This window comes from Uloborus diversus, chromosome 3 (genome assembly GCF_026930045.1).
Source record: "Uloborus diversus isolate 005 chromosome 3, Udiv.v.3.1, whole genome shotgun sequence".
NCBI classification, from domain to species: Eukaryota; Metazoa; Arthropoda; class Arachnida; order Araneae; family Uloboridae; genus Uloborus; species Uloborus diversus.
In genome coordinates this window covers 184,872,384-184,893,970 of record NC_072733.1, presented here as the reverse complement: position 1 = coordinate 184,893,970, position 21,587 = coordinate 184,872,384, and the positions used below count along the sequence as shown (strand labels likewise).

The 21,587-nt window shown below is 32.8% G+C and overlaps 1 long non-coding RNA gene across 1 annotated transcript in view; it reads left to right on the top strand.

Moving 5' to 3' along the window:
- The window catches only part of LOC129218642 (uncharacterized), a 33,033-nt gene extending 12,445 nt beyond the window's left edge, over window positions 1-20,588 (top strand). The window contains exons 2-3 of the long non-coding RNA XR_008580354.1: window positions 2,695-2,879; window positions 19,114-20,588. This is a non-coding gene — a long non-coding RNA (uncharacterized LOC129218642). The remainder of the gene's footprint in view (window positions 1-2,694; window positions 2,880-19,113) is intronic.
- Window positions 20,589-21,587: the final 999 nt, after the last annotated feature.

The following is a 21,587-nucleotide window of genomic DNA, read 5'->3' as shown; positions in this document are numbered from 1 at the left end:
AAACTGATGGAAACCAAGATATCAATATTTTACATTATGATGGTTGGCTTTACCTTTTTGACTACTTAATTTCACTTTCCAAAGACTTGATTTTGAAAATTGCTACCCCATCAACAGGTACTTTAAAGAAAGTAATAAAAAGATTCACTCCCATAACACAGTGTTGATCCGTTTCATGCATGCCGAAACAAACAGTTATCAATACAGGATACATAACAGTTGTCAATATGAAAGAAAAAGCATCTCCTAAAATTTCAAATGAAAGAACTAACCTTGTATTTTGATAGGTTGCTGGGGCCATAATGCTGTTCATGATGGCATATAAGTGCCATTGGGGGACATATATCTCTAGTGTCCCCATACTGTCTTTCACTTTTCTTCGTTCCTTGACAAATCGGTCCCTTTGAACCTTCCATTTCTGCTGTGCTTCTGAAACTGCAAAAATAAATGGATACGATCAGATGTACACAACAATGTTTCGAATAGAGTACAAGCCATAACATTACGAAAAATGCGAGTACTTCAAAAATTTCTACTCACCGGTTGGGCCGAATTTAGCTCCAATTAACATCCAAATTGCTTTTTTTAGTGTGCAATCTTTGTAATTGGTGTGTTGCTTGTCGTACAAGCACGGGTGCTTGCGAACTTCTTCCAGAAAACTCTCCATATTTATAATTTGTCGCTTGAGAAGAACTTCTGCAGCTGAATCTCCGGTGGCCGCCATTGCTATGTTCACCAAACACAAACTTTGGCGACGAGCTCCTATTGGCTGATGGAATGCGGAATCCGCTGGCAGAAGCAGAAAAGTTGAAATTTTTCTACTCTCGATTCAGTCGCGTTTCCGTCGGGCAGAAACGGAAAAAAACCTGTTTTTCCGATTCCGCATTCGGTTTCAGTCGGTTTTCCGCGCATGTGGAGTCCAGGCCTTAGAGACTTGTGCCGACATGCTTTTTTTCGCCTCTGTTGAAAAATTAACTTAAGTCCTTAAAAAATTGCTTATTTGCGGTGTTGCAAGTTGCAGCAACATAAAACAGATGGAATACTTGATTAATTGTGTTCTATTTTGGGCTGATTAATAGTTATTCAGATAGGGGTGCTTACATGAATGAAAATCTTCTCTCTTTGGAGAAGTTATAGATTTTTTTCCAAATGCATAGTCTAATTAAATTCTTTTTTCTTCGTATAGAAAGGGAACTTTTGTTTGCTCCAGTACTTAACTTAAATTCTTTTTTTCACATGAAGGAGAGAGTAGGGGTGCCCACCTGAGGGGGAGGGGATCATGGTTCAGACTGAGCCATTAAAATTTGTAAGGAGGGTTGTTCTTTGAGGGGTATTTTTTTCATTGGGGGGGGAGGGTCTCGATATTGAAGGTGGTTCGCCCTTGCCCTTAGGGGGGGGGGGGGCAATCCCAGAGTGGGATTTCTTTTTTGCTTTAGTATTTTAATAAAATCCTATTTTGTTCTGGGGGGTTGTTGAATTTTTAATTTGTTCTGACTAAAATGTGTTTTTTAATTAAATTTATTTTCCTTTTGGGGAGAGGGGGATGCTTTGTTTATAATCTTGTGTATTGCATATAATAATTTTTTTTATAGGAGGGTACCCTTTATTTATTCATTTTTTCTACCAAATTACATGCATGTTTTAGTTTTTTTTTTTTTCCAAAGTAATGCATATTTTAATTAAATTCATTTTCCTTTTGGGGGGAGGGGGATACTTCATTTTAGTTGTGTAAAATGCATATTTTAATTTAGTTTTTTTTTATGGGAGGAGGAGGGGTAATCCTTATTTATTTTTTCAAATCACATGCATGTTTTAGTTTTTTTTGTTTGGGGGGAGGGGCACCAAACTGTAATGAAGATTTTAATTAAAAATTATTTTTTCTTCGGATCTTATTTCTTTGAGTATTGAATAGATGTTGCATCTGTATTTTTCTGGTATTGAGAACTACAGATAAGTGCTAAGAGAACTTAAATATGAGAGTGGCATCTCTGTTTAAACAATCGCCCCTGCTATAACATAATAATTTACACTAGCATTACATAAATTAGCATAATAATTTACGTTGCTTTTAGTTAGATTTGATTTTTTTTCTCCATTTACCAATTGCTGTTACCGTGGTGTTAATATTTTTTACCATATTAGATTTAGCTCAAGGTCACCCCTTTTTTTTTCCCATAGTGAAAACTGAAAATCTGTTGGAGACCCTGATACTTAGCTTTAATGCTTTTCGTTTTCGTACAAAGGAATTTACCTAAACAAGAAGATGTGTGAAATTCGTTAATAAATAAATAAATTTTTCACTTTTGAAATGAACTGCACTTAAGTTTGTCCATTAGTTCATTTTTTACTTCACGGAGCATTCTTGCAGAAAGAAATTAGGTCCAGAAAATTTGTCGCAGAAAGTAAAATAAAATTCTGCCGCAGGGGAAAGTGTCCTATGGAAAAACCAGGCTATTTGCTCCTATGTAAAAACTGGTGGTACAGAATTTAAAACAATAGCTATCTTAAGTCAATAGGTTCTCTCGCGACTTTCTGGTTGTGTGTTGAACTTTTTGCACTGATGAAGAGGATCAATTGTAGCCTTGAAATAGCTATTTGCTGTGTCTTCTTTGTAATTTGGGCTTTATTTGCATTGGTTTTTCACTTGAATCATATTGTAGCACAAAACTTATTTGATATTTTTTCATTTAATAGGTATCTTAGCTCTCATTTGGAAACCTCTGGGAGGGGACCCCCCCCCCCCTTTGGAGCTGCCACTGAACACAGCCATGATTGATTTTTCCAAATCTCCCATTGAAAATTCTATAACTAAACGCATTGATGCAAGATATCACTTTTCAAGAAACCATGCGGAACAAAAGATATTTTCAGTTGAACATGTAAGAACAAACATCAATATTGCAGATATTTTTACAAAACCTTTGTCTAAGAATTGTTTGAATAATCTCTGCAGAATTACTTTTAATTGGAAATGAGTTTGAAAGTAGCATGTATCAATTTTCAAATGTTTTTTCCAAAAATTCTTTTTAAATACAGTAGAATACCTTTATAACGCTGACCTATATAACACAATTCTCTATAAACCGCGGAACTTTTCAGAAGTAAACAGTAGGTATTTATATATTTAAAAATCTTTCTGTTTTTCTTTGCAAACATGAAAATTGTTAGGCAAATTAAATTTTGAAACAATTTTTCATCTTTCCATCTAAATTCAAAGCTTTTAAATGAAAATTAGTACTCACAGTGAACAGAAAATACCAGATGGCTCTTGAAAATGCATCTGTTATGCAGACCATGAAGTTAGCAGAAGTGCAGGATAATTCACTTTCTTTTGATTGTGAAACATATTTATTTGTGAATGACTAATTGTAACATTAGTGCTTTAATACTCGTTGCAGATGCAGATAAATCTCATTCTGAAGTTCTCATATACAGATATATTCCGAATATTAATTTCAAAATTTGTGAAATGATCTATATTACGTAAAAGCTCTGGTCCCTAGGTGTACATTATAACGATCTTCTACTGTATAAGTATTGTGTCAATTTTCAAAGTCTTTTTATATTGTCATATGTGATTTTTTGATCAAGCACCTCAAAGGGGGGGGGGACTGACCGGGCTAAAGCCTTTATTTTTACGCTCTTGGATTGTTTCATCACATACTAAAAGAAATTTTTTGACCTACTTTTCTGTCATTCCAGGAAAAAGCCTTGCACAAATTTCCAAATTGATTAACACTGAGTTCCTTTTCATTAATCGGCAAAGTCCGAAACGTGTAATTTTCACTGTAAACGTAATAACCCTTGTGATTGGCTGAGTGAATCAGTAACTTTTGGAATTGTTTCCAATCTTGCATGCCGCTTATGATGCAAGTTGGTTAATTAAGGTGTACTGTGCCTAACTAACAGTAAGAAATAATGTTAAGTGCTTAACAAACTGTGTTTTTTTTGTGTTGAGTTGTTTCTAACCAATGCAAAGTAGTTTTTCATCATCCTAGCTACGTGCATGTTCAGAGCTGGCAATGAATACCTATCTGATCTGGGATCATTCTCTTCTCTCTTGCTGATCTTCTTCTTTTCGGCATGTTGTTCATTTGTTGATAGTTCGCAGCAGAAGCGTGCTATGATTTTCAGATTTGCTGGCTTGTTTTTAAAGCCACGGATTATTCCGGTGTAAGTTTGAATTTGAAGGAGCACTGCAGTCTTGTATTGTTGACCAGACATGGCATATAGTATTTGTTAAATTTTTAAACTGTCGCCTAGCCAGCAGTTTAACAATCATTTCAAAAGGTTCAAAATTTACTTATCTGCGACCAAATTATCGTTCACATTCACTTCTTCCAGGGCTCATACGCCATTGAAAAACCTTTAAAAGTGCTTGAAAAAGAAAAGTTCATTATCAAGTGCTTTAAAACATTGAAAAAGTTTCTTAGTGTTTGAATTCTTTCAAAAATCATCAGATTGTGCTTAAAGATTTAAAAAAAAAACATGTTTAACCAATGCAATTTCCTGAACATTTGTCATGTATTCCATATGCAACACCACAAAAAATAGCTTCGGTATTGGGGTTTCAATCCTTTTGCACCTTGTAAATATTTTGGTGTTTTTTACAATCGGAAGTTATTTTGACATATGTTACCTTAGATTAGCTTATTTTTTGTTTAACTTCAATAATTAACAAAGGAATTATTTTGGAAACCATGACTTTGTTGAACTTACTTGGATTAGCGGAAATTTGCTCTTTCAATATTTTGCATCCTGCAAATATTTAAGTATTTTGGCTAATCTAATATTATTTTTACATTTGCTGCCTTTGATTAGCATATTTTACGTTTAATTTTAGTAAAAACTTAATAAATTTATTTTATAGGGAACATGAAAACGTTAAACTTACTTAGACTTCGCAGAAAATTGCTTCTTGTGTTTAAAACTTCAATCTTTTTGCATGTTGCAAATATTTAAATATTTTGGCTAGTCGGATGTTATTTTTACACATGCTACTTTTAGATTTGCATATTTTGTGTTTAATTTTTTTAATGAATAAATAAATTCACTTTATAGGAAACATGCCAAAATTGAACTTGGTTTGCATAAATTTACTTCCCTTGCTTGAGATTTCAATCTTTCTATATCTTGAAAATATTTTTATATTTTTGGCAATAAGAAATCATTTAAACACATGCTACATCAAATTAGCTTGTTTTTTAATAAGTAAAATTAATTTTGTTTTGTTTAATTCTATTCTTATTTAATTTTGCAGTTTTTATTTTAATTATCATTAGCTGATTTTCAGTTATTACGGATTTTTTGAGAAAATTTTAAATTGAAACAATTGAGCAGAAACATTTTAACTTAAAGTTAGTATATTAAATATAAATTTGAATTATATAATTTTAGAATGTTGAATTTATAAGTACATCATTTTCTTTGTCTGCTACAATAGTTAAAGTATGTTGCAGGGGTGGTTGTGTTTTGGCTATTCAATGGAAATCCAGTGGTTTTCGTTATGCTTTGTCCTCCCTCCCTCCGATTTTCCCCCTTTATCTTAAATTATCATCACATTTGTTTTTATATGCACAATATTTTGACTCAATAAAATATTTGAACAGTAGAAATGAATTGAAAGTAATTGTTGTATACATGTATATTTAAGTTATAGGGGGTCTTAGTTTTAACCCCCTCCCCCCCACATTTGTTTTTTGAAACTTTCAGGTGTTTTTTTATGATCTCAGGATCACACCTGAATATCGCCTTTCTGAAAATTTTGATTCTAATTTCAACAATAACCCATTTATTTCCAAAATATTACTACTTTTGTCATAATGTATGTCAACTTCTTGTGAATCTTTTCAATTTGGAAATATGGCTCTATGAATCTGAACTTGCACATTTATTGACTATATCAAGTTATTCGGTAAAAGCCGGCTCAAGTTTACATTCAGAGTATTTATCACTTCTTAAGTAGCTTTTGCAAATTTTTAGGTGTGGAGACTGGACTGGGTACTTTCATAAAATGTTTTCTTTCTTACTAATTTTTAAATTAACTTGAGGACAGTTAAAATGCTTTATTCGCTGAACAACTAATACATATATACAAATTGATTTGCATATGTATAAATGATTTGCAAACCTCTAATATTTTAGGACTTAATATTACAACCAGAAATTACTTCTGGGTGGTGTGTTTGGTCATAGCTGCCCTTGTACCCAAAGTATTGGGACACTTTTAAAAATTCACATTTTAACGGATTTCTCGAGGAATAAAAGACTAATTGCTCTGTACTTTTTCCCTCATGGAAAGTATACTCCAGCTGTCATTTTCCAATAAAGATTAAGTCTACTATTCATTTAGGGGACCAGCAACATATTGAGGAAACAAAAGAAGGTTTTTGATCATTTTTCATTGTAAATAGCTGGGGATAAGCTATAAATTTCAGAAATAAGTTAAAAAAACTACCAAAAATTTGTTTTTATATTTTTGTGAAAATATCTCTTATACCCATGGAGATATAAGCATTTCTTTCAAAAATGTAAATTTTCTTTGAAGGTTTTTGGCTTATATCACAAAGAGTTTTCTGTCAAAGATTAAACTTTCAGAATATTTGACAACATATTAGAGAAACCTAATAATAAAATTAATTTTTCACTGCACATGCACTAAAGATAGCAATTTATAACTTTGATAATCCAAAGCTAAGATATATCCTACAATTCTTTAAAAAATTCCACCTCAATATCTTTTTAAATGTAAAAAGTTATCAACGATCTCACGAGTCTAATTTTTATAATTCTTGGCTAAACGAGGAATTGTGAGGGATTGTTTGCAGTTAATTCGTTCTTACCATGAATCACTCTGCAGTGATAACAGGAAAATGTTGCCAGTTTGGGAATGACCCCTTAACATTCATTGATTATCCAAGAACTATAGAAATTCAGCTCATTAGATCGCTGATGACTTTTTAAATTTTAAAGATATCAAAGTGGAACTTTTTTATGAGTTGTAAGATATATCTGGGCTTTCAATGATGGAGGTTATAAATTGCTATCTTTTGCGCATGTGCAGTGAAAAATTAATTGCTTTAAAAGTTTATATTTCATTAAATTTTTAATATTTTAACTTCAGTTTTTATTATTATTTTTCTCTAATATGCTGTCAAATATGCTAAAAATTTAGTAACATTTAACGGAAAACTCTGTGATATGAGCTGAAAAACTTTTTTTAAAAAATTGCATTTTTGATAGAAATGCTTATAATTCCGTGGGTATAAGAGATACTTTCTCAAAAATATAAAAAATAAATTTTAGATAGGATTTTCACTTATTTTTGAAATTTATAGCTCATTCACAGTTATTTACAATTAAAAATGATCATAAACCTTTTTTTGTTTCCTTGATTTGTTGCTTGTCTAGTTTATAATAACTCAATAGTTTTTTTCCAAAAGTCCAGGTATGACTACTTTTACTACTGTGCTTATAACGTCTGTATGAATAAACTGAAACTCCAGTTTAAGTTTTCATTCAGCTTTAGAAACCATTACGCAGTTTTGGTTTGGGGTTTCTGTTGGAAAGATAAAGAAAAACCAATTTTGTTTTGATTTGGACTTAGACTGGATTGGAAAAAATTAAAACTCGATAGCTTTCATTTTCAGACAGTAAAGTTACATTGTAAGGAAGGGAAATCATACTTATTTTTCCTTCAAACAATATCAATAATGTTTGAAATTCAATAATTACTATTATTACTTCAAGTTTCAAAGGAAATCTAAAATAGAAAACGTAATTGGTATGATTCGACACACTGTACCCAATATTATTGGATGAACAATGGCTGGACTTATTTCTTGTGTTTGACCAGAATGCTCTCAGTTATGAAACAAAAATGTTTTCTAACTAAACTTGCCTTTATGTGGATTTCTGTCAAGCAGAAGATGTGTGGATTGCATATATTTTTTAATGCTTAACCCTTTATGTGTTCCAAGAAACACAGAGCTATTAAAAAACCCCATTTTTATTCATAGAAAATCAATTTTTTCCATTTTTTCCCGAAAAAAATGGTAAAACCGGTTTTTTTTCCACCACTTAAAAAATTTCCAGAAATTTTACATCTTTAGTAATGGCAGAATACCAACCTTATTATTTTTTAAACAATAAAACAACTCGCAGTTAAGTGGATCTTGCGTGTAAGTTGACTCCTTTCTTTTTATGTTGTTAGATAGTATTTTTCTGTGAAATGTCTATTAAAAGAAATATTTTATCTAAAAATTATTGGTAAGGAAATTTCAGATTAATGAAAATTTGTCGCTGCTATTCAGGAAATTCATATGAAAGTTTCCCTTAAAATTGGAATAAAAAAGCTCAAAGGGAATTTCGATCAATTCAAATGGTATAAACTTCATCCTTTTCTCTTATAATTAGCACAAAAGAAAAAGGTGGGACACCTTTTAATGCTCACATATTAATGATTGTTATTGTTGTTTTAATCAACAGAATTTCATTTTTTAAGGCAAATGATTTTATTTAACTTGAGATATCAGTGAGCTCTTGCCATAAAATGTGGCCAACAACACTGGATTTAGATGGAAGAGTAACTAAAAGGACCTCTTTCAGTGAGGAAAATTGAAGACTGCACAAAGAAACTTAGAATCTTTATATAGTTTATGAACAGATCATCTCGGAGGATGGTTTTTTGGTTGGATTGAGCAAGTCACAACAAACAAAGGTGGGAACATTTCAAATCTGCCTAGGGAGAATGTGGCGCTAAATTCAGTTCTGCTCCTGCATAGATTTAGGTGCCTTTTTTTGTTTTAAAATTTTTTTCTATTTCACTTTGAACCATACTTTCTGTTTGCAAAACAATTTTTGCTTTAAACTTGGGAAATTCAAGGTGAAAGTGGAAAAAAAAAAATCCAATTCAGAAATAGTCTGCAGACCTCTACAAAAATCTGTGACAATTGTCGCAAAGTTGCATTGTTTTTTTTTACCATGCTAATCTGATTACAGTATAACTTTGATTTAACGATACCCAAATTAACAATATCCTCAATTTAATGATACATTTCATTGGTCCAGATTTGACTGTATTAAATGTTTATGCTCCTCAATTTAACGATATCCTTGATTTAACAAAACCTTTTTCTGGTACCTCGACAACTGTTAAATCGAGATTATACAGTATATTTTTTTCCTCCCTTTTTCTGTAAAATTAAACTTTATTTAATAATTACTTTCCCTTGTCTTATATAAGAGTATTGTACTCATATTGCTACTTGTCAATATCACCACTGCTGCCACCAGGGGTGCCCACAAGGGGGGATTATGGCGCAAGTTGCGCCATCAAATTTTTTTTTTTTTGGGGGGGGGGGGGTTCCAGTACTTTTTTTTTCTTTAGAACATGAAAATTTTGAATTTTGGAAAGAAAAAATATTTAAACTTATTCAACAAGAAATATATGCATTAATAATACTTTTTTCACGCACTCTTCAGGGCCGTCGCTAAGAGGGAGGGGGTGCTACCCCCCCCCAGTTTTTCAGAAGTGGGACCGCCAATTTCATTTTAGCGATGAAAACGAACGAAGAGAAAGGGAAACTCCTCGTTGTTTTAAAAAATTAAAATAGCAATTATAGATGAACAACTGAAATAATAGTGGCAAAAAGTATTTTTTCTGTAAAATTTGAATAAAAAATGTAATCTTAAAATACAATTTGGGAACATCCATGATTCTCTTTTATTAAGAGTCGCGGAAATGTACGTTTCAAACATTTTTATTAACCAAAAAAAGTATTCAGTACACTATACTCTGCACTAGGCCGCAGAATGGGTATGTCTGCCTAGTCGGAAACTATGGGCTCGGCTCAAATTAAAGTATTGTGCATTAAGTAAAATTAGCATAATGGGAGGGAGGAAAGGCCACAAAACTAACATGGTGCACGCCTTGTCTCTCGGCGGCCCTGGTTATACAAAACTATGCTTCATGGTTCTTCAGTTTAAAAAAACTTCATTAGAACAGCCCATAGGATAGGGCTCGCCGAAACATTCCTATATGTTTTTTTTTTTGGTGAAAAATATTGTCCTGAAAATAATTGCTAAGTGGAAAAAAAATGTATGGGTCGCCAAAATAAATTTGAAATAGAGAGAGAAAAAATAATAACAGTTAAATGCAAAGAGAGATTCAATGTGTTGTAATGAATACTCAAACCAAAAGTTCTAAATTTTTTTAATGCAAAAATCGTAAGTAAATCACAGCTTAATGCAGAGATGCAAGTGTTATATCCTTATACATTATTTCTGTAGCCTGTTTTTGGTTTCTACGCGAGATTTTCCTCAATTCTTGATCGATTTCTTTGATTTATACCTTATTTTAAAGCTTATCATGCTACCTATTGACGAAAAATAGACCCACGGTCTAAAAATTGTTTTTTTTTTCTGTCAAAAAACCTGTTTTAAAGAACCAGAATGAGGTTTTCGGTTAAATTTATAACTTTAACTTGCACTAGGACCGACAGAGCTGAATAGCTTGATCGGCAGAGCGTTCGACTGGTAACCAGGAGAATGTGTTCGGGCCCACGTCCGAACAATCTGCATCAAAAAAATAATGAAATATCGCGCATTACATGAACATTGATTAATGATGAATAACAAATATGAGGGAGTATAATAAATGAGATGGAAACGCTAATTGCTGTTATGAAAACTTGATGCAACGTGGAGCTAATTTGAATCTTAATTGTAAGGCTTTTTTTTTTTTTTTAAAGCTTTGGATCCAGTAAGAAAATTGAAGCATAATGTAAGCGAAAATATAAGTATCAGGTTTAAGATTTCAGACTACAGTGGAATTGTTTTTTGTTCAGAAAAAAATAATAAATCGTATATTGAAATATAGATTCTACTAATGAGTTTTTGACTCTTTGCACAAATAAAAAAATTACTACCTCAATTTGATAGGTAAATATATATATTTTCTTCTTTTTGCAAAAAAACAAATAGCCTATCACATTTTTACTACATTTGAAAAGCTGCGCTTAAACAAGAGCTTAGTTCAATTTATTTTGTATTTTAACCTTGCTGTTAAATGATGAACACGTGCTGCTATCTAAGTCATAACGGTTCAAGCAGTCTGCGGTAACAAATTGCAAAAAATTTCAAAAATAAAAACATTTCTCTTCAATATCTTATATATTATTCCCTTCTCATTTTTAAACTAATCAGGCTGGCTAATGATGAAAATTGGACTTCAAAAAATCAAGTTTTCGGAAACACCCCTTGCTGTTTCAAAACCTTGATGCAGCCTGAAGTTCTTATGCAGATTTTTTTTTTTTTTTAAGCAAAGTTCTAATACAATTTTCCAATTTTTTATGTCGCTTTCGGCAAGGAAAAAAATTAACCTGTGTGTGTTTTTATATTTTAATAAAGCTTAAATGCACTGGACTTAGTTGTTCGGTTAAATTGATAAGTTTTTTCGGTAGATCGTTCGGCTATAAACTATCTGAACATCGGGAGAGCTTGGCCTGGATGACATAATATCAAATTTACATTAATATTACGCATTACATGACTCATAACATACACACGTAATAAAATAAATGCAGTGGGAATGCTACTTGGCATTTCGACTCCTTTATGCAGGCCACAGTTATAATTCGGATAAGTTGACTGTTAATCGAAGGGTGTTCTTCCCTTTTTTTAAAGCTTTGACTTCATCCAAACCACTCTGCATAATGTAAGCATAAAAAAGTATTAGATTTACCTCAAGGAAATCCTTTCTGTGCAGAAAAACATTTTCATTGTATGCTAAAATGTAGATTTTTCTAATAGCAGTGTTCGACCTTTTCTCAAATGAAAAAATACTACGCCAAATTGAAACTACGAGTTTCACCCAGTAAACCTTTAATTTTTTATTCGCGGGAATACGATACAAAACATTAAAATTATTAAATATCTCTATAATATTTCTTTTTTTTTCGTCAGATGCTCTCATTGGTAGGACTGTATTTGCCACAACCTGTTTTTTCGCACGCAAAATTACTGCGTTTTCACGAGTCACTCAGCGATACTTTTAATGATATTTGTGTTTGAATTGAAAATACGTACAACCAAATTGTGAGCGATAATCAAATTATCACAGTGTTGTATTTAAGGCGGTTTTGTTACTGATATCTTCAAATTACGTGCCATCTCTTGTTCGCTTACTTTTTTTCCGTTAATTTCAATGGCGAAAATCTTAAAAATTTGGTCGAGGAGCTTGAGCGCGCATTTCTTTTGGAGTGTCTCCTCCTCTTAACAATCCCTGTAAACGCCTTAGCTTCTTTTCGGAGACGCTGTGAAGACTGAGAAAAACCTTTTGTCAAACAGATACTTTTTGGGAGCCCTGCATGACATGATAGCTGAAAGTGAACTGCCTCACTCGTGGTTCTCTTTTCTGGGACGATGTTTTTTGACTTCATGGTGATAAACGAGGGATTGAAAATAGACGTCTTGTATTGTCTTTGATTACATAGAGTACATATTAGCAAAGACACTGTCACGTTTCTCTGAAAAAAATGAATCAAAACATGTTTCTGGCTCCTTTTTTATGGTTTTTTTTCATTTACTTTGTCCGTCATTAATGTTTTAAAAAAATACCTAGACCAAAACACCGTAGATAATGACGACGTAATATTGGTAAAATAATGATGCAATATCGCGAAATAGTGACAGAAGATTACCCACTACAGTTCATAAAACACTGTAATACAAGAGAAACAAAAAATATCACCTTGCACAGCCAGCAATATCTATTAGAATTTGCCAATGAGTTTGAAAAGGGCGTAAGTTCAATGACTAACGCCCTTTTCAAATTCATCCCAAATTTCCCCTCCATTTTTCTCAATCACTTTTCATACAAACTTATGCCGTTTTTAATCTCATTTAGTAGGTTTACGTTCACAGTACCGTTTCCCATTATTATCTCGATTTGTCAAAAATGGTGACTTACGCCCTTTTCAAAATCAGTGATTCAATTATTAAAATTGACAATGAAGATAGGAGGGACATAGCCAAACGTAAAGGAAGAGTGGGGAACTCCAAACCCTTCTTTTTACGTTCCCAAACCTGACCTGGAAGTGAGTTTTTAAAATTTAGTTTTTGAAAAAATCCCGGAAAAATGTTTTAAAACCCCCTCCTTTAGCCTAACGTCATTAAAGATGGCCTACACCTCAGTATTTAGGACTGCAATTTCGAAAAACTATGAGAGTGCTCCGAACGTAACATCCGAGAAACGCTCTCTCAATTAATCATTCATCCTCATTCAGGGTCGAATAAATTTCGTCTTTTGGACTTGAATTTAAAAAAATTCCCTGAGTTGTCCCGAAACTGTCGTTCTCCAAATATTACCAAAGATCTTCAAAAATTTCATTGTTAAGGTTTCAATTAAGAAAATTTTTCGGTGGAGAGATCTCCAAAACCTTCTACCCCTATAACAGTATTAATAAACTGTCTACGATTACTTTAATTGAATTTCAATTTTGAAAATTTGCCAGGAGAGGACTCCGAATCTCTCCACCCATTAACATTAACAAAAATCTTCTAAAACTGCGGTTTCTACGGATCGAAATTTTTTTCGAGAGAATGCCTCTCTCTCTCGAAAAATGTCTTAATCATCGAAAAATGTCTTAAATCTCACTTTTAGTGCTTCAATTACGAAACATTTCTGGTCGCGAGCCCCTTCAAAACTCCCCCCCCCCCCCTCCTTTCATCGAAGGTTGGCTTACATTACGTTTTCGGAGCTTTGATTTCTGGAAACTGGCGGTGCACTAAATTTTAATAAAAGTCTACAATTGCGTTTTTAAGACTTCAAAATTTCAAAACATTTTGATGGGGGCCGCATTTCCCATCCCCTTAATATCACCATAGATCATCTAAAACTGCATTTTTCGATCTACAATTTTCAAATTTTTGCTGGGGGAGAGCCCCTGGACCCCCCTTTACGTGCCACAATCACAAATAATTCACAATCGGGAATGCGTGCTTGAAGTTCGCATTTTGAAAAATTATAGAATGATGACCCGGAGTCTCTTCCTCCCTTACCATCACCATAGATCGTCTAAAACTGTGTTTCTCAAATAAGTCTTGAAAATTCCTGAGGGAGAGCCCCTGGACCCCCTCTTCCGAACATAATCGTATAATAAAACGTACGATTGTGTTGGGAACTTAAATTTGGAAAAATTATCGGGTAGAGGTATACCCCCCCCCCCATCGGGTATCCTGGAACTCCTCTCCCCTTCCTCCCAAACTTAAAATATAGCTTAAAACTACGTTTTTAAGTCTTCAAATTGCGAAATAATGCAAGAAGGTAGCTCTCCGACACCCCCTAATTCTGATTGAACATTATCCTTACAATTATCTATATTGCTAGTATTAAGGTCTAGTAATATGACTATCCCTGCTAAACCAGAAGCCAAATCTTCTCTCTCTGCATATTGGAACATGCGTTTGAAAAAATTAAGGGGAAGCCAAAAGCGTATGCCCCCCCCCCAGTTTTTTGAAATAGTGACGGCCCTGGTACTCTTTCCAAAATTTAATGACCGTGTCCCTTTTTCAATGAAAGGAGCATCACAGACGGCATGGAGTTGGTGTCCATTTCAAAGCTGGATCAGAAGATTTGTTTTCTTTTCAATATCTTATAAATTTTCTGGAAGTAACACAATTCTGCATGATGAATACGTGTGACAGTGATGAGAGGGAGGGACGGCAAAAATGTTTTATTGTTTGTAATAATTCTGACCAGTATGCTCTAGTCTTTCATTGATTCATTTGCACCTTGACAATCGTTAAGAATAAGTACGAGTTTTGAAGTCCCTCCAATCGACAATTAATATATTTTCTTCATTAACTAGCTTAAGCTTATGAAAAATTTTGCTCATTTCACTTTACTCCCTTCTTCTCTACCATTTTAAAACTGATTGTTTCAATTTATCATTCGATGATTTTTATTAAATCTTTCAGTGATGTTGGTTTTCGCTGCTGGAAGTAGAACAGTCTGTTCCTAAGGTGTTTAAATTATTTTTCGTAAATCATATTTACTTTCTTCCATATCTGATATGTATAGGAGGATATTTGATTCGTTAAAATTCTCGAGTTCTGATTTTCGATGTGTGAAGAATAGCTGAATCCATTTTTGAGAATTTCCGAAAAATGTCTGTCATGGTGTGTGTGATCTATCTTTTTTTGCCTATGCGACTTCACTTTTGGAAAACTTCCAGGAGAACGCCCCCACTGTAACGCCAGAATGACACCCTCTTTATCATCAAGAGTCATCTAAAAACTGTGTTTGTAGTAATGCAATTTTGAAAAATTTATAAGAGAGAGCCCCTGATTCTCCCCTCTTTCCTTTACACGATCAAAGATAAGCCTAGAATTGCGTTTTTGGAGTATCAATATCAATAAATTGCCAGGGGAATGGCACCGAAATTCACCCTCCACTAACATTATTAAGATATATCAAAATTGCGTTTCTAAAGCTACAAGTTCGGAAATTTAAGTGGAGTGCCCTCCTCTTTCCTCCCCACTCTCGTCAACATTATTAAAAAGTCGTCTTAAATTTGGTTTTTAGGGCTTCAACATCGAGAAAATTCCGGGAGAGCTTCCAAAAACTCTTTTTCTTAATGTCACAAAGGTCGGCTACAATTGCGATTTTAGAACTTCAACTTCAGAAAACTGCTTGTCCCCCAACCATAGATAGCGTTTTTAAGACTTTAATTTTGAAAACTTTCCAGGGGCGAGCCTTAGGATCTCTTACCACAGATAGTCTAAAACTGCGTGTTTAGAACTACAATTTTGAAAACAAATAGAAGCCTTCCTTAACACAACGGTAGACTATTTACAATTGCGCTTTTAAAGTTTCAATATTTAAAAATTACCGGTAAGGGGCAACCAAACCTTTTGTTCTCCTAACATCACCAGAGATAGTGTAAAACTGTGGTTTTAAAATTACAATTTCGAAAATTTTCCGGGGGGGAAAACTCCCCGGACCCCCTATCTAACTGACAATAAATTTTCGTTTCATGGTTCATGTTGTATACATCTAGTAATGACTCCATCCCAAACCAGAAAGTTGTCCATGTAATTATTCATACGTTTGAAAAAAAAGGTGTAGCAAAATTCAGCGGTACCCAAAACTTGTTCACTCAAGGTCCACGTTTTAAAATTAGGCAAAGCAAGACAGGTCAACAATCCAACAACATTTCAGTTTAAATGGTATTTGTTAGCGCTACCCCCGCCCCGGTGAATTTGACTGATAATTAAACACTCTAAAAACTTATGTTTAACCCAAGTCGAAAGCGAGAAATTTTTTTTTGGGGGGGGGGGGGGGGAATTTGCGTCATTGAGCTTGTGGGGGGGGGGGGGCACCCCTGGCTGCCGCCAGTTTTCTTTTCAGCCTACCTGTTTCAAGTGTGCTGATTCAATTATAAATATGTATATATGTGTGTAGGGTCATTCCAGGAAAATGTCAACCTGTAGGCCAAAATTTCAATCTCGTTCAATATTAATGTGTTATATATCATTTTAGAGATAACATTCTTAATTTTTGAATATAGTAAAACATTTTTCAAGATGGATGCCTTGCATAGAATAATTACTGCTTGAAGATCTTCAACAACAACATGTAAATTTAAACTATAAAGCATTCAAGAAACACGACCTGTAATTTTTTAAGCATACATTTTATGTAAATGTTTCTTTTTCCAGTTGTTGATTTTATTTTGAGATTTCAGTTTCTTTAATTTCTTTTATTGGATTTTTATTTTTTTGTAGTTCAGCCTAATTCGAATTTTGTGTTGAACGGCCTGTTACGTTCGTCACAAAACGTCATATTTTCTCTTTCACGCTTTTTATAGGACTTATGGGGAAAATTTTGCTTTATTCTCTTCCCAAGAGCTACCTAGAATGCGTTTAAAATGTTGAATTTTTATTAAATTATTTAAACAATTATTTATCAGTGTGACGAATGTAACAAATTAATTGTGATGAACGTAATTGCTTGAAACAAACACTGCATCTTTCAAATGTTTAGTTCAATAAGAAATAAATGAAATGAATATTTTGAAATAATTTAATTTTTTAAATGTCATTGTAAAATATTTTGTAATTTTTGCAACAATTAACTTGATTTTTTAACACATATTTGTAAAATTTTCTTGGGTTGTATTTATAGAAAAGATGATGGATCAAAAAAGGAAGAGTTAAAAGTAAGGAAAATATAAAGAATGGCAGGTAAACAAAAAGAAAATGACAGGAAAAAAGCAGAGGAGTGTATGCGATTATTGCGAGGGAGAAAATAACGAAATAAAATAAATACAGAAATGATTTAAAAAAAAAAAAAAAATCAAGAAGATTGATTAATCAAAAATGAGGTCAGGAGGTGAGAATCAATTACAGGGAAGCTAGTGAGCTAACTTTGTCTAGAGTTGTAAAATAATAATATTGGAATTCTTTTGGCCGAAATGAATGTCGAAAAGTTCCTGGAAGAAGCCTTCTTGAAAAAATATTTTATTTTCATTAAACATATGATTTTTGCAATGAAAAAAATTGATAATTTATGTTACCCTAATCGTCAAGAAAACTTGACTGTTAAAAGATTCCATAGACTTTTTTTACAGGAAGGAAGAAATAGTAAGACGCAATAGCAAGAGCATAGAACCAGATTTTTTGGTGTAGTAAAGTAAAAACGAATAACTCCTTTAATCTAGCATAATAGATTTGTCAGTTTGGGGGTTTAGAGGAGGATTCAAAATCATGGAATCGGAATGAAATTCGCTAATTTCTCTGAGGTTTAATTAACATCACTATAGGAACTGCGAAAAAACTCTGTGTTTTCAGTGAGATATCTGCTGGTCAAAATAAGAACAACATTGCAGGAGACTTTTTCTGGAAATAACACTGAAGATATTTAACTATTTAACAAGATTGCTGATGACTGTCCTTTGCAACAGGGATTTTAGGACAGTAAAACGAATGTTAAACAAATATGACAGATTATTACCATGTGAAATCCAATCTCTTATAAGTTAAATTCTGAAATTACATCAAGATTCACCATCACATCTGTTGAAAACAGTGAAATCTGTTACTGCTAAAACAGGTGCCCTTCATTTTTTAAGAGAACTTATATCACAAATTGAAATTCTGGAAAAAAATTCTATTGGGGGACAAATGTTTTAAATTATCATTGTTTACTATGTTTAAATATTCAATATAACATCAAAGGAAAGGTTTCAGGCTAGCTATTTTATAGACGGTTTTCAAGAGAATATTGCAAAGTAACGCTTGTCGGCTGAACTACCTTTGCCACTATTGAGCAAAAAGGGAAATTTTCATATTTTTGGAAGAAATAACAAATATCAAGATGATTATTCAGTGCAATTTTGAACGTAGTCATACCAATATGTACATCTAACATGGAACACAAAGCTAGACAAGAGAAGGATTTAAAAAAAAAAAAACGATTTCCATGGAGGATGTATCTGATGAATATGAATATAGTTTTATACGCATGTAAAACTCTTGCTTTTTATCTCAGTTTGTTAGTTTTTGTATTTTTTAAATTTTTTTACACCTGACTTTATCATTTCACTAAAACAAGAGGAGAGAAAGAGGAAAATACACTATGTATTTTCTTGAGATAATGAATTTATGAATACAGACTTCACTAATTATTTTTATCACTTGGTTATGTTATTTTTTATTATCATAAATCCATTTGAAACAAATCTGTTTCACTTGATTTACATTTTCATCACTGTAAACTAGAGTTTCAGGATATTTATTGCCGAAAGGGCATAACACCAAATTAAAAAGTTTTTTAAATTAATTTCCTTTTTCAAAATGAAAAGTAATTTAAGGTGAGATAATGATCCTACTTGTAGCTGGATTAGTCATAAAAATTTTCGTAGAATTTAGTTTATTTCAGAACGAAATAATCACTTTTTATTGATTCCTGAGAAAGTGCATTAGTTGGATTTATGCCGTTTCTGAAATAATCGATTCAAATGTACTTAACTTTAATTACATGATTTAGATTCACAAACACTTGATTTCCGAGTAGAAAAATGTACTAATGAATTTTTCTTTGTGTTGCAGATGATTCTCGAGAAATTTGCTAGGTACTTTCACTTCTTACTTGAAACACATTACTCGGAAATATTATCACAGCTCTACAGTAGAAGGAGCTTAATTTTCTACAAAATTCAGGAAATTTACACTTGACTGATGTTGCCGTTGACACCAGATCCTTTTTATCTTGCGCAAGTGTTTTCTTTCCGTAGCAGCTACCCGAGAGAGTTGCAACACTGGCAAATTGTGAATATTGTATACAAAAACAAAGTGAAACTGGTCCCCGAGGAAATGTGACTCTGCACACCACTGGTGAACAACATTCTGTTTTCTCGCAAAACAACATTTCTTTGAAATGAACTGATGACTAAATCATTAACTTACATTTGACTGATGTTGCCGTTGACACCAGATGCGTTTTATCTTGCACAAGTGTTTTCTTTCTGTAGCAGCTACCCGAGAGAGTTACAACTCTGGCAAATTGTGAACACTATACAAAAGCAAAGTGAAACTAGTAACTGGTCCCCTAGGAAATGTGACTCTGCACACCACTGGTGAACAACATTCAGTTTGCTTTCAAAATATCATTTCTTTAAAATGAACTGGTGACTAAATCATAAACTTACATTTGACTGATGTTGCCGTTGACACCAGATGCGTTTTATCTTGCACAAGTGTTTTCTTTCTGTAGCAGCTACCCGAGAGAGTTGCAACACTGGCAAATTGTGAATACTGTATACAAAAGCAAAGTGAAACTATTAACTGGTCCCCGAGGAAATGTAACTCTGCACACCACTGGTGAACAACATTCAGTTTGCTTTCAAAACTACATTTCTTTGAAATGAACTGGTGACTGAATCATTAACTTACATTTGACTGATGTTGCCGTTGACACCAGATGCGTTTTATCTTGCACAAGTGTTTTCTTTCTGTAGCAGCTACCCGAGGGAGTTGCAACACTGGCAAATTGTGAATATTGTATACAAAAACAAAGTGAAACTATTAACTGATCCCTGAGGAAACGTGACTCTGCACACCACTGGTGAACAACATTCTGTTTTCTTGCAAAACAACATTTCTTTGAAATGAACTGGTGACTAAATTATTAACTTACATTTGACTGATGTTGCCCTCGACACCAGATGCGTTTATCTTGCACAAGTGTTTTCTTTCTGTAGCAGTTACCCAAGAGAGTTACAACACTGGCAAATTGTGAATATTGTATACAAAAACAAAGTGAAACTATTAACTGGTCCCCGAGGAAATGTGACTCTGTACACTACTGTTGAACAACATTCTGTTTTCTTGCAAAACAACATTTCTACGAAATCAACTGGTGACTTAATCATTAACTTCATCAATTCTGAATCTATTTCTAAAATGGACTTCAGTAGCCGTAACGAGCGTAACTTCAGAGATATGTTCTTCAAGGTTATGTTCATCACACTACATATTTTACACAGATATTCAGTTCTGTCACATTATTAAAAAAATGAGTACTATTCTGCATGAAAAATTAAATTAAAGAATGAAAATAAAGCATTGCATTGTTTTTACAATAATATCTATCTAAACTTTAGAGAGAATGAGAGCTGAATTTCATGTAGCAAATTCAAGGTTGCAAAAATGTTGAGTTTGTCACACTATAGTAGTTTAGTTTCAAAACCAATTTTTTAAATTCATATTGTATTTTATTGCTTGAATACTACACAGAAGTTTTATTATTTCACAAATTTCCTCAAAACCACAAGTAAATGATTATTAGACGTTTAAAACCAGTTTTAACCAGTTAATAAACCATTTTTTTTTTCAAAAATTCACGTTTTTTAACCTTTTAATTGTCATGTTCATAAAATCTCTTTATCAAACCCAAATCTAACTTTGGAAAAGTAAATTTGTGCTTAGTTCAAAAAATGGCAGAACACTTTCCTAAAGATTTCAAAGGATAGAGGTTTATGTTATAAATGTGAAGCATTTTGTTTATATTTGTTTATATTTATTTATTTTTTTAAAATAATTAATTTATTAGTGACAGCCAAGCTGCCTCAAGCCAATATGCAGTGGCAAGAAAGTCTTAAAATTTTTATGCTTGGAGTTCAAAGTATCAATTTGAACAACTAAGCATTTTTTATTTTCATTAAACATATGATATTTGCAATGAAAAAATTGATAATTTATGTTGCGCAAATCGTCAAGAAAATTTGCCTGTTAAAAGGTTCCATAGACTTTTTTTTTTTTGCACATGTTTGTTTGTTTTAAAGAATTAAATGTCCTGCAAAGACTGATTGTTCTGAGACGTACATTGCGTTATAAGTATTTTCTGCTTCTGAGATACATCCTGATGTAAAATTTGAACTAAAAAATACTTGCGGGCACTTCTTGCTAGGCAACCTAGCCAAAACACATTGCTCCTTTTATTATGTAATATAAAAATTTAATTTTGACTTTATACTCGATGAGTGCAAAATTTTGCAGCCGGATCTTAGACTAAGAGAGATTTT